General features: G+C 47.2%; 1 protein-coding gene across 3 annotated transcripts in view; it reads right to left on the bottom strand.

Moving 5' to 3' along the window:
- The window catches only part of PTPRA (protein tyrosine phosphatase receptor type A), a 134,006-nt gene that overhangs the window by 74,474 nt on the left and 47,260 nt on the right, over positions 1–12,272 (bottom strand). The window contains exon 1 of one of the 3 annotated variants that reach the window (XM_040591104.1): positions 8,687–8,704. The exons of the other annotated variants lie outside the window; for them this stretch is intronic. The gene's annotated coding sequence lies outside the window, so the exon portion shown is untranslated. Of the gene's footprint in view, positions 1–8,686; positions 8,705–12,272 lie in introns of those variants that run through there. 3 annotated transcript variants of the gene reach the window in all.

Below are 12,272 nucleotides of genomic sequence, written 5' to 3' on the forward strand. Positions count from 1 at the left end.
TTCACTAATCCCATTTTCTGGGCTGATGCTATAAAGTACAAAATTAGAGACCCGAGGCACTTCTAGATTTAGAGTTGAATATATTTAACCAAATTAATATTTTTTTTCCTATCGACGTCTTTTCTCCCCAGCCTTGGGCAGGATGCGACCCAGCCATCTGCTGTATCGGTGCCAAGTAGCTTCTCAGACATAATCCCTGGGTGATCTCCTCACTGCTTTTCATCCTACTCAAGTGTTGACTCGAGCACTTGTTCAATTAGACAAGTCTCAGCACTTCAATCAGATGGGCACACAAGGCTGATTTCTACCTCCACAGAGAAGAAAAAGTCTGATTTAGTTGAGTGTGATAGAACCAGAAGCTTCAAAGCAATGAGTCCTGGAGATCACGTCTACTCTGAAGTCTGACAGAATAGCTGCTTAACACAAGCAGACCACCAGCAAACAGCAACTTCCATTTTAAAAGAAGTTGAGAGCAAGCAGATTAAAAAGACATTGGATCTGGCAGAGAGTAGGAGAGCTGCGTTACATTCCCGCTATCTCTTTTTTAAGGCAACCGGAGAAACTTTCTCTCGTCTCTGGCTCAAAGCAAGCAACCCACAGATGTGCTGAACTCGCTGCTCCCCCTGTACCACTTGCATTTTCTTCCTTACAATCCAGCATTTCCTGATATCTCCCAGCAATGCTGCTGTCCCAGGGCAGAGGGGTCTGTCTTCCTCTCCCTGTGCAATGGGGATAAGATCCTTCCATCCTTCAGTTAGCTATATGTATTTAAAACATTTTATGGGACCAAATCAGGAATCTGGCATAAGCAACTTGTGCTATCAATATTTTCATGGTCAATTTATTCCTTCATTCACAAAGCTGCCAGTTTCAAAACACAGCCTTGGACAATGTTAGGTGCAAGAAAAGTTGGAAGACTTTGCATTCAACTCCAGGTTCAGAAGGCCTTGATGGAATGCAAGACTTCCCTTCCCTGCTGTTATTAGCATCATCTGTGAGTTAAAAGGGAATCGGCAATAAAGCTGAGTTTTCACAAAGCTTGGAACAGAACACATTCAGTGTACACTCACCGTCGCTTGCAAGGCAAGGACACCACCTTGCTGAAGGAAAGACAGACACTGGGAGGTAACAAAAACCAGCAAATGCAAAGGCAGAACGAAAACAAAAGCTTATAAAAGCTTGTAAGTCAATGCAACATGTTTGAATGGGTTTTAGAGCAGACTGTGTCTTCAGACGGCTGTAAAAACAGATCAGTAACAGAAGAGAGTAATTCATGATGCGTGACTTGCAGTGACTCATAAACCTTTTGACAGGTACAGAGCGCACTGCAGGCATGCACTCAAGCCACTGGAGTATGTAAGAGGAGAAACATCTTATGTTATACATACTTACAATAATATCTTATATCCACATCTGTTCATAGAAATTAGTCATACAGCCGGCCCACAGAGGAAACACAATTGCCAAAGAGCAAACATACAACAGAACCGAAAGGAGGTGGCGTGTCCCACATTTGGGTTATGCAGCCCCAGCCACACACAAGCTTTTCCAGTCATCTGCCTGGCTCCGGCCCCACTGTGTCCCCCACGTGCCGGCAATGTAATCCGCTTGCCAGATAATCCTCCAAAAACGTGGTATCCTGAGGATCTGGTGCAGTCAGCTGACTGCGGTAAGCCATGGCTGCAACTCACCGGCTTTGGGAATAGTATGATTACTATTTGTAATTACTATTTGTATATTTACTTTCATATGTCTGGATAATAAAGCAATTTAACCAGGTAAATGTACACACTGTTACAGCACAACAACAGTAAGGAAGGCACGCTGGCTATAGGAAAGAGCTTCCCCTCTCTACAGCCAAAGTCCGGCAGCATTGGGAAACCCAACAGTGACCTAATCCAGGTGTTCCTGGACAATGCTGTAGCATAAAGCTGCATCAGAAAGAGCTTCAGTTATGAAAGAGACCTTTGGACTCAGCAGCCAAGTGTCTTCCAGCATTGCTGTCCTGCTTTTGGCTGGGATGGAGTTAATTTTCTTCCCACTAGCTGGTACAGCACCCTGTTGTGGATTTAGGATGAGAATAATGATGATAACACACTGATGGTTTTACTGGTGGCAGTGTGGTAGTCAAGGACTCTTCAGCTTCTCATGCTGCCCTGTGAGTGGAGAGGCTGGGGGGCACAAGGCATTGGGAGGGGGCACAGCCAGGACAGCTGACCCCAGCCGACCCAAGGGGTATTCCATACCATAGCATGTCATGCTCAGTGTAGAAACTGGGGACAAAGCTGGCCGGGGCTGCTGCTTGGAACTGGCTGGGTATCAGTCGGTGGGTGGTGAGCAATTGCATTGTGCATCACTTGCTCTGTATATTCTAATTCTTTTATTGATATTGCTACTATGAGATTATTATTACATTATTATTATTTTGCATTATTATGATTATAATTAATTTTTTTTAAAATTATTTTTCTGTCCTATTGAAGTGTCTTTATCTCAACCACCAGTTTTACCTTTTTGTCAATTCTCTCCCCCACGCCAGCCAGGGGGAGTGAGCAGGCGACGGCGCGGGGCTGAGCTGCTGGCCGGGGTTAAACCACAACAGTGCTTTTTGGTGCCCAGTGTGGGGCACAAAGGGTTCAGGTAACGACAGATCTGACCAGAGCGTGTTAAAACACACTTGTTATAAGCATTCATTACACTGGTTTAACAGTGGCTGGTCACAATGCTGATGTATTTGCTCTCAGAGTTGTTGCGCAGTGTGTCCCACCTCCCTCACTGTACACGCTGCCTGTCGGGATGTTTATCATCGCGGGGGGCAGCGTTAAGGTTATCACTGTGTTGTACTTTGCAACGCTGGCTTACATCATAAAATTATGGGTCGTGAGATTAATCTGGTATTTGTAGTCAGCACTGCTGTCATCTCCATAGCTATCTCTTGGAAACTATTAATAATTACACCCAAAATTTTTTCCCTCAGATAACATGTCTCCCCCAAATTATGGGGGAGACAAGGGGTGACACTTGCCACTGCTACTTCCCCTGCCTTTCTCCTCCCCCTTCCCCTTCTCCTCCAGGCTAGTTACAAGAGCTCTTGGGAATTTTGAATATTCTTGGGATTTCAAACCAGCATGTTCCTGTTGATGTGTCTCCTATTTCTGAATGTGTTTCAGGTCTTGCTTAAAGTTAAACAACTATTTAAGAATGCCACCCAGAGATCGACCCCGAGGCCATAGCTGTGACTGGCAGGATGTGTGGGACAGTATGGGCACGCACCTACGTCAGTGGGCAACTTGGTATCTTTGTGCAGGAGTTAGCAGGGCTCGTTGAAAGAGACTTAAACTAGATTTGAAGGGGGAAAGGGATAAACCCAGGCTCACTAGAGAGAAGCCTGGGGAACCACAGCAGCGTTTGAGGGACGACACGCTCGCGAGGTCCTTCGGTCTGCCACCTCAGTGGAGGCAGGGGATGGAGATCCATGCGGCAGCAAAGACGCAAGGGTCATGGATGTGTCAGAACCACGGAACCGCCCGAGAATGGTCACGCAGGAATTGGGGCTTCTCCCCCCAAAAAGGTGGTGGGATCAACAGCCCAACTGAAAGGCATCACAGTGTGGGCAACAAGCAGGAGGAGCTGGAAGCCACTGTGCAGCAGGGAAATTAGGACGTAGTTGCCATCACAGAAACACAGCGGGATGACTTGCACGACTGGAGTGCTGCAATGGGTGGGTATGAACTCTTCGGAAGGGATGGGCAAGGAAGGAGAGGCGGTGGGTAGCCCTGTAGGTTGCAGGGTGTTTTGGTTGTCCAGGGCTGAACAAAGGTGACGATAGGGTTGGGGGCTTATGCGTAGGAACCAGGGAAAGGCCAACAAGGCAGATACCTGGTGGGAGTCTGTTACAGACCACCCAGCCGGGATGAAGAGGCAGGTGACATGTTCTATAAGCAGCTGGGAGAAGTCTCACAATGGCAGCCCTTGTTCTGGTGGGGGCCTTCAGCTTAGCAGCTGCCCGCTGGAAGTACAGCCCGGCAGGGAGGGACCAGCCCAGGAGGTTCCCAGAGCGTGTGGAAGAGACCTCCCTGGCCCGGCCGGTGAGGGAGCCGGCGAGGGAAGGCGCCCGCGGGACCGGCTGCTCCTGAGCCGAGAAGGGCGATGTGGTGGCTGGAGGCCATCTACAACAAGGGCCAGAAAGAGGATCAGGAACCTACAGCCCCGTCAGCCTGGCCTCGGTGCCGGGGAAGGTTATGGAGCATCATCCCAAGTGCCACCAGGCGGCACGTACGGGACAGCCCAGTGATCAGGCCCGGCTGTGATCACCTGCTGTGACAGGGTGACCCGCTCAGTGGACAGGCAAAGGCTGTGGCCGGTGTCTGCGTGGGCCTTGATGAAGCCTCTGGCACCGTCTCCCGCGGCATCTCCTGGAGACACCGGCTGCCCGTCTCTGGACACGCTCCAGCCTCTCAGTGTCTGGCTGGGGCACCAGCCTGGGGGGGCGGGGGGGTCAGCCTGGAGAGAAGGGGGCTGGGGGGGACCCGGTGGCTCTGCAACGGCCTGGCAGGAGGCTGTAGCCAGGGGGGTCGGTCTCTGCTCCCCAGGAACCAGCGACAGGACGAGAGCAAACGGCCTCACGTTGCGCCAGGGGAGGGTGAGATTGGGTGTGAGGGAACATTCTGCACCGAAAGGGCTGGCAGGCGCTGGCACAGGCTGCCCGGGGACGGGGGTGTCATCATCCCTGGGGGTGTTCAAAAACCATGTGGCTGTGGTGCTTGGGGACATGGTTCAGTGGTGGCCTTGGCCGTGCTGGGTTAACGGTTGGACTGGCTGATCTTGCAGGTCTTTTTTTCCAACCTAAACGATTCTATGATTCTATGATTACTGTGATGGATCATCCTGCTTGCTATGGAAAAAAATTTATGGTGCAACATAATTTCTTTTAGAAAAATGAGGAATAGAAATGCACAAACTAAGAGGTCTCTTGTGGAAGAACCCCACTGAGAAAGTGGTTTGGGAACAGTTGCACTATGTGGGACTTCAGGCAATGACAGCACGTTTGTTAATCTAGAAAGTCAACGGCATAAAACACAAAAATATTCAAGATCTTGGGTTGGCAAAGGTGGCCTACAGTTATAGGACTCCTCCATGTCTTATTAAAATAATTACAATAAAAGTAAGGCAGGTATTAGTTGGCTAGACAGCCCCAAACCCCGCCGCCTGTTTAATCTACCTGAAAGCCAAGTGTATCAAGGAAATTAAAGCTGCTTTTAATCCATGCAAATCTCAGTGCAGAATCTTTTATTCTTTTACCTCCTACCACGAGTTTAGTCCTGCCCCACAACCCTTCATGCTGCCAGAGCTGCAGGAGCAAAACAACACAAAGCTCCACATTTTAGTTAACAAGGAGAATAATTTTGGACCTTTTGGCCTGGATGCAGCTTTATGCTTCCCCAGTTGGGTTGAGATCGAACCCCGTTCCACCTGTGCTTGGTTTAATCATTTGTATTGACACATAAATTAGGGCAATTTGTGCATAAATTAGCAGCGTCATTATGGTAATTGGAATGGTATGATTGTGCCGAGCGTGTTTGCAATCTGCCACAATCCTCTGGGACAGTGCTGCGAGTGAGCTGCTGCATCTGGAAGGGCCAGCACTCCGCCGGCATCTCACTGCAGCAGGTTTGGCCACACATCAACCCAAAGCAAGCCTAAATAACGGAGGAGAAGGGGTGAGCAGACCTGTTGCTTTGTCTGAAATGCTGGCTTCTTTTCTAGGTTACAATGCCACCATCAAAAAATAACTCTACTTCCTAAACATCGCATCCTGACCTCCCCTGTGATGCATGAATGAGGTTGATTTACAGACGGGGGCAGAGAGAGGCTGCTAGCAAAATAAACCACCATGGTGCAAACACCCAGATGCATGCAAGACAAAAAAGGAGCAGGAGACTCAAATCCCCTGCTCTTTGCTTTATCAAACCTAACATGAAGAAACAAAGTCATCCTCATGAAAAACAGAGCCACTGCACTTCACTCCTTCCAATCCCCACCCAAGCTGCAACAGAGGTTGGGATGCTCACTGGGATCAGGGACTTATCATAGATTATCTCTGATGATCCCTGCCCTAAAAAAAACCAACACAGCAACTAAATCTTAAGAATTGAATGAACAAGGAAAATGGAAGAACAAATAAACTGCAAAGCAACAGTTTCTCCTTTTTGAGATTCAGTTAATTAGTCACACATGAGTAGGTCTATCTATTGTAGGTAATTATCAGGGTAGACTTTCAGGGTCTCTTATGAAAACATGAATTTTTTTAAATACCCCATAGGTATCCTGCACCCTGAGCCCTGACAACCTGCAGGTGCACGGTCAGTGTCCCTGTGCGTTGCAGTGCTGCTGGTGATGCTCAGCTCCAGCTCCAGGGCCTGGGGGTGGATCTGGGGCTGCACCATACTGCCCTCCTCCTTATGGGTACCAGGAGATGCTCCTTAAGTCATTCAGTTTTCCTACCAAAACTGGTCACTAATTTAGCTGCTAAATGGGATCATTACAATGAAAAATCCTACCTGTGGGACTTGAGCTCTCTCAATTCAGAATGAATTCAGGCTCAGTTTATTCTCCAGGATCCAGCCAGGAGTTTTCCTCCGACAGACATGCTGGCACTTTGCCTGGCTTAAAAACATACAGCAGAAGAGCACCAAGCACTAACCTACCACTAAAAGCGTTAAAAAAAAAAATATCAACTTTGGGCAAACCATATGGTAACACTCACTGTGCCACAGGTGAGAGCAAATACAATACGCCCTGTACAGCATGAAGTAAAAATAACAAATTTTCAGAGAATAATGGTGCTTAAATACCAAACCAGCCAAGGAACAGATGCCCAGGTGAAGGGTTTTTAATGCCTTCGACCTCAAGTGTTCCTGGAGTTTTGCATTTCTTTGCTGCTTCAACCTTAAATATCAGGAGATGGATTTTACAGCAGCACCTCGAAGCTGCCCAGCTGCAGCACAGGGACAAGCTCCACAGACCTTCCGGGCTGAAGATACTACAAAATCCTGCAGTAGAACCTGGAGGATCAATGATCAGAGAACAAACCCTGTTTATAAGCAGGCCAGTGAGCACCCTAAACTCAACCCAAGGCAAAGGAAGCAGGGATAAAAATGAGTTATTGCAGGAAAGGGAAAACAAAGGTGAAAGGATGAAAATATTAAAAGGGCAAGAGTACACAGGAATCGGGGGATGCTCCATAAGCAGCAAGAACAGGGAACAAAATTGAGCTGCCCCAGCTGCAGGGCCAAAGGAATTAGCAAGGTATGAAGCAAAAAAAAAACAACCAACCCACAGCCAGCTTCCTTCTGCTCTTCTGCAGCTCCCCTCAAGCACAGGTGGCTGGGTGGTGGGTTCCCCCTGATCTTTAAGCAGAACCCCCCCTAAGTAGTTTAGCAGTGAAAGCAATCTCATCTCTCCCTCCTTATGAAGTAATATGTATACTGGCACAGGCCAGCATCGGCGCCTTAGCACCCAGTAATTCCCAAGCCCCTCCAAACACTGAATACCTTGTCACAGCAGGAGCTTTAAAAACTCTTCTCTCCACCCCTTGGTGATAATTAGTTTAAGTCTGTCAGCAGCAGATCAGTTTTGCACTGCAACTAAGCCAAAGCTGTATGAAAAGGCTTTGGCTGAAGACTCTTCATACCAAATCAGTTCAAAAAAGGAAAATACAAAACACAACCTGGCTGCACCATCAGTTTGAACAGTTTCTGCTGCTAAGAAGGAAATACAGCAAGATTTGAAAAACAGGTTCAATGAAGTTATTCTTCACTGTTTTATTTTCCCATAAAGCATAAGACCAATTTGGTTTCGTTTCTATCACAGTTTCTTGAATTGTTTGTGATGGGAGCACAATGCGGGGACCCAGCATGTGAAGCTGTGCTGGCCCCTGCCAGCTCTCAGTTAATGGCATAAGGAGCTGATCTGCCTCGCTACGGCAATTCCTGTAATTCAACTCTAGCAAACAATTCCTAATCTGAAAATGGGACAGCATCCAATAGTTATCTCCTTTCTGGTAAAAAAAGAATTTAAAAAATCCAGCCTATTTACTCTACCTGCCTATTTACCTGCCTGTTTACTGTACTGGCAGTACCACTGTGCAGGCATGACAGCAACAAATGCCGGCAGTTCCTGCAGTTTTGCCTGTTGATGTTTTTCCTTTCATCCTAGCAAAAAGCATGTCAAAGCTAAACAAGCAGTCGAACAAAGAAAGCATCTGGCTGCTTCCCTGACAAGTGAACAAGCCCGCAGTTTTCAGAAAGTAGAGCTTTCCTACACTTCTAACCAAGGCAAATAATTTTAAAGTTGGACTCAATGATCTTAAAGGTCTTTTCTTACCTAAATTATTCTATAATTCTAATATGCAGTCACCTTAATTTTGCTGCAGGTGCTTCCATACATCCTCACTAATGTTTCTAACCTCCATTCATCTGTACTAAACCACCCTAGGATATTCATCCCCCCCAATAATTTACTAAAGACCAAAAACGTAATCAGTTTTCCGGTAGCTGCATTAATTGTGGACCTATTCCACCCCTGTGCATACATCAAACCCTGGCTAAACACATGAACGCAGAGTACCACGCACAAACTTACGTGAAAGGATTTTGTTTGAATGGTTTCGCTCACCGTGACACACCTGATAAGAGCCTGCAGCAACGACACACCCAGAGATAAACCAGACGGTTTCAAATCTTCAAAACCCCATTACGCATCCTGAATGAGGTGGGGGAAACAAATACACAAAGAAAACATGATTGCGTAACAAGACCATTTCCCTTGGCAAATCCTTCTGCTTTCCTTTCCTCACCATATCTGTGTGTGCACGTAGAAATCGTTCCCTTGCATTTTCTGAGCTACCTTCTGGCTCTGCTCCCGTGGATGGGCTGCAGGGCTGACGCCTGAGCCCCAGCACAGCAGCACTTCCAGAAGCACCTGGCAATCTTCTCCTGGTGCTTGCAAAATGTAGGTCTTGCTGTATCTTAATACTGGAAGATGTAAAGAGACAGGGCAAAGCTGTCTGAAAAGCGGCATCCTTTACAAATCCAAGTGATATAGTTAGAGAAAAAATAAGAAACCCAGGCAGGCAGAGGTGGCCACTGACCCCAAAAGCCATGTCCCAGAAAGCCAGTGGATGCACAACTGTATGCAAGAGGCGCTCATCAGTGATGATTTGATAGTCAAATATTGGCATCTGGGTCAATATGGATATAAGTAGATATGTAAACAAGCTGTGACCCTACCTCAGCGCATCTTGGGAGGGCACATTAGTCTTCCTGAGCTCCATGCCAGGGATGCTATCGCTGCCGAATGTATCATACACAGAGCAATGCGCAGCCCAGTCACTGAGGTCTCATTTCTAACCCAGCAAAACATTTGCAACCTTTTTATTCCCCTTCCTTTTTTGACTTCCTTAACGAATAAACATACTTATGAAGGGGGGGGTGGGGGGGGGGGGGGGCGGGGAACGCCAGTCACACGACTCAGTTGTCCTCTGCGCAGCCTGGGTTTGCTAGCAGCAGCTTGGAAAGGGCAACAAGACGTGAGATTTTTAGCAGTGCAACAGGGACATGAGCTGCCACGGGGCAGATGGTGTGGCAGAACCATGCACACTACTACAGGGGCAACTTCTGCTGGTGGCTCAGGGCTGGCTCCGTCTTCGTAAGGCATGTTAAGCCAATCCACCCAATGAACAGGGCTGTCAGGACATATAGCTTGTTTGCAGGAGGCTTGGCTGTATCCTATACATTTTTCAGAGTAAACGAATGCAACAAACCGGCATCTGTGCTTCCCCAAAGGTTTTGGGAAAAAATCCCACATCCCCGTCATGCTGTTGGCTTGCCAGGTCTCAAATTCAAGAACTTCTATGTCTGACCAAAGGGAATGGGGGCTACTTGTACCCCACACACCATGCTGGTACAACAAACACTGCCACGTGCCGTATTGCCACCACCTGTTCTGCTCACCAATGCAAATCACCACAATGGAAACCTCCTTGCTCCTGCCAGGAGAGGTTTCAGTTTCGTGACCCACACACTGGGTTTTCCTGTCCATCATTTCACCAAACCCCAGCCCAAAGACTGCCAAGTCACCAGGCAGAGCTCTATCCGCTTGAAGGAAACCAGGAGCTGTTTTCAAGGCAGACCCACGCGATGCAGCTTGTATGATGGGAGTCAAGCAGTGGTTTCAGCTGGGATTTTCATGCTTGCAGGTAGTGAAGCCAGGGTAGGGGGAGCAAGCGACCCTTCAGGAAGCCACCCAAGAAACAAGCTCCAGCCAGATTTCTAAAAATGGTTATAGCATCAGGCAGTGATAGGATGTTCTTCATTCCTCCACACAGATGGATTTCTGAGCTTCGGATATAAACACAACGTTGTTGTAGCTAGGATATTGCGCTTTTCTCCTCTGGGTCACAAGTTCAGAGCTACAGCAAGTCATGCTGCTCAAAAAGCAACAGCTCCTTTATGGCTGTCATTAATGCTTGGATTCCCCAGCAGCTTTTTCTAGGGGCTCAAGGTTAATGCAACAGCCTTGGCCCCTTTCTGAGGGCTGGTCATCTGTACCGCAAGGTCTTTTATCAGTGCTGATCAGGACACCGTGTTACACACCTCTGTGGCACCTTGACCTGGTCCTGCTCCAGCTGAACATCAAATAAACCTTCATCAGGTAGTGACAGGGCAGAATAAGGCTTTTTAAAAAAGCAGAAGCTGAACATGAGGGGAAAAAATTAAGCCACAGCAGCAGAGAACAAAGGAAAATGGGTTTTCACTTCTGGCACTAGCACTGCACCACTCCAGTGTGTTCATAGAAGTTTCACCTCCAGGCTTCACTATCAGGTTCTGATCTTAGATTCACTGTCAAAATAAAGCTTGTGCATAAATCCACTCAATTTTACATAGAACAAGGAACCATCAGCTTCTTTTTTTTTTTTTTTTTTGCTTTTATTTATTTATAAATGGCTTAAAACAACATGTACTCACATATGATAGGGGTTGCCTCAGCAGTAACTCCAAAAAGGCAAGGGACCGACCCTGTGCATGCTGCAAAACCAGGCTTTTATTTCCTGTGGATTGCTCAGCAATTTGCACCAAAGAATACTGTTGGCTCTGTTGTAGCTTTTAGGCTGGATGAAATTCAGAGTTTTGACACCCCCACCTCTGCAAGACCACTGAAGCCCATGGGGACTCAGCAGACCTAAGGATCAGGAGAATTATGGCACAAATCTTTACCTGCATCAAGGCTATAGGGCAGATTTCTAGAGGCACAGCCCTGGAGGAGCCACCTCCTAGTCCTTACCACCCAAATTCCCCCAAACAGTTGAAGATCCAGACCTGATTTTTTTTTCTGCAAGAGTTTTTGATATTTCTCTTGGAGGGATACAGTGGACGGCACAACAAAACCTGCAGGATCCATCATGCCAGTAGCAGGACCCCTGCAACACTGCACGAGGAGTCCTACCATGGGAATTTCGTAACCTTTAGTCATATTGAAGATGGAAAGTGGAGCCAGAAGTCATGGATGAGACCTCTTTATGGGTGGAAAATCTTTGACGTGAGTCGTGGTGCCAGATGTTGTGCACAGCTGTGGGGCTCTGCTTTAATCCATCATGGTGATCTCCTGTAGTCTTCAGACAACCAAACGGAAGAGGGCTCAGTTTTCTTCAGGGGCTTCTCATTTGTTTCTTTCATGGAGACACTGCTCCAGTAGTAAAGTCAGTCATTTGCTTATCTAGAAATCCTCTCCATACCACCGTATTCTTTGTTTAATAATACAAAATGCTGCTTTAAAAGGTTGGGTTTGGTTGGGTTTTTTTTTTTAATTTAAAACCATGTATTTTCAGTTCGAATTTGCTCAGGTCCTTCACCTGAGCAAAAGCAAGGCTCTAACCAGGACTTCCCCCCCCACAGATAAGTTCCTACCTGAGCTACCATCATTTGTTTGATATGATTAATTACCTAAGCTTTAAAAAAATAAATTAGCAGTGAGGATGCCAAGTACTGACGCACTCCCAACATGCTCAGCTGGAATACCCTGTGGCTGTCACATGGAAAGCCACCTTGGAGGCTCCTGCCCCATCCACGAGACAAACCCGTGGAGGGAAGGTGTGCGGGGAGCACAAGGGTGACAGATTAAACAACTGTTCTGCATGGAAGAGGTTTCTCTGGCAGGGCTAAATGTGTTTAGCCACACACCCACAGATCATGCTCTTTGCTGCATTACACACT

Source organism: Falco naumanni, chromosome 1 (genome assembly GCF_017639655.2).
Source record: "Falco naumanni isolate bFalNau1 chromosome 1, bFalNau1.pat, whole genome shotgun sequence".
NCBI lineage: Eukaryota > Metazoa > Chordata > Aves > Falconiformes > Falconidae > Falco > Falco naumanni.